Genomic DNA, 1,165 nt, shown 5'->3' on the forward strand with positions numbered 1-1,165 from the left:
CGCCTGCCTGTTCAGGATGATTGAAGAGCTCAAAGGAATTCTTTCCCTATACACAATCTTAATGAGTTTTAATCAACCTGATTATAATTGGCTCCACGCGTTAACAACCACTCTGGAAATTAACACCTCATTCTCTCATCAGAGTTAAATCGAGCACGGGGACGATCGAAACACACGTCTCTTCGCATGTCAGCCATCTCTCTACACTTCCCTCTTGCAGGTTTATATAGTAGCACAGAACGATCCCATGCCTTTCAGCAGAACATTCCAGCACCATCACTAATCTCACCAGGCCGTTTACAGTACAATACTGCCATCCACAGTTAAAATTTGCTCATTACATCAAGCGGTTTGTGATACAATTCACCAACGCATACTACACCAAACTTATAACATGCAACCGTCAATTTATTCATTCATTTATCGGCATTTACCAATGCTCATTCACAAATACCACAACCAATGCTTACTGGCCATAACGTCTAGCCTTTAACTGACAAGGCCAATTAACTTGGTGTGTGATTGTGAAGGTGATTGGATAAACCTCAGCTAATTATCTCCACCACCTAAGGTGGAAGGAGGTTGTTTTCACCCCATTTCTGTCTGTCTGTCTGTGTGCAGGATATCTCAAAAAGTCGTGGACGGATTCGGACGAAACTTGATGGACAGGTTGGGTGTGTGACGAGGACAATTTTTTTGATTTTGTTGAAGATCCGAATCCGGATCCAGATATGAGAATTATTTAATTTTCACAGTGATTCTTCACCATTGAGAGATGGGGATAAAAACGATGTGGGGCGTGCGATTTCAAAAATGTATTGGGCTCGATATGTTCCACCGGATCAGGCATTGCGTGTCGGAGGTATGCGCTTAACCAAGTGCCCTTCTAGTGTACAATTGTTATTATAAGGGGGTGGACTCTTATCCAATCAAGATATTCTAATTTTGTATTTTAAATTAATTTTCTGGAATTTGTTGAATTTATTTTTCACTTGGAAGTTGTGGGTTATGATGTGGAAAAAGTCTGATTTAATGCAAATTAATTCCAGGCGATAAGGCAACTAAAGGTGGACATTTTGAAATGGGGTGAATACTTTATATAGGCACTGTACAGTAGAAAGATCTAAAAAACAGGCCTAACACTTGATTCAAAATATGACCTCTA

This window comes from Eptatretus burgeri, chromosome 11 (assembly GCF_056783735.1).
Source record: "Eptatretus burgeri isolate ZD-2024b chromosome 11, Ebu_testis_v1, whole genome shotgun sequence".
Classification (NCBI taxonomy): Eukaryota; Metazoa; Chordata; class Myxini; order Myxiniformes; family Myxinidae; genus Eptatretus; species Eptatretus burgeri.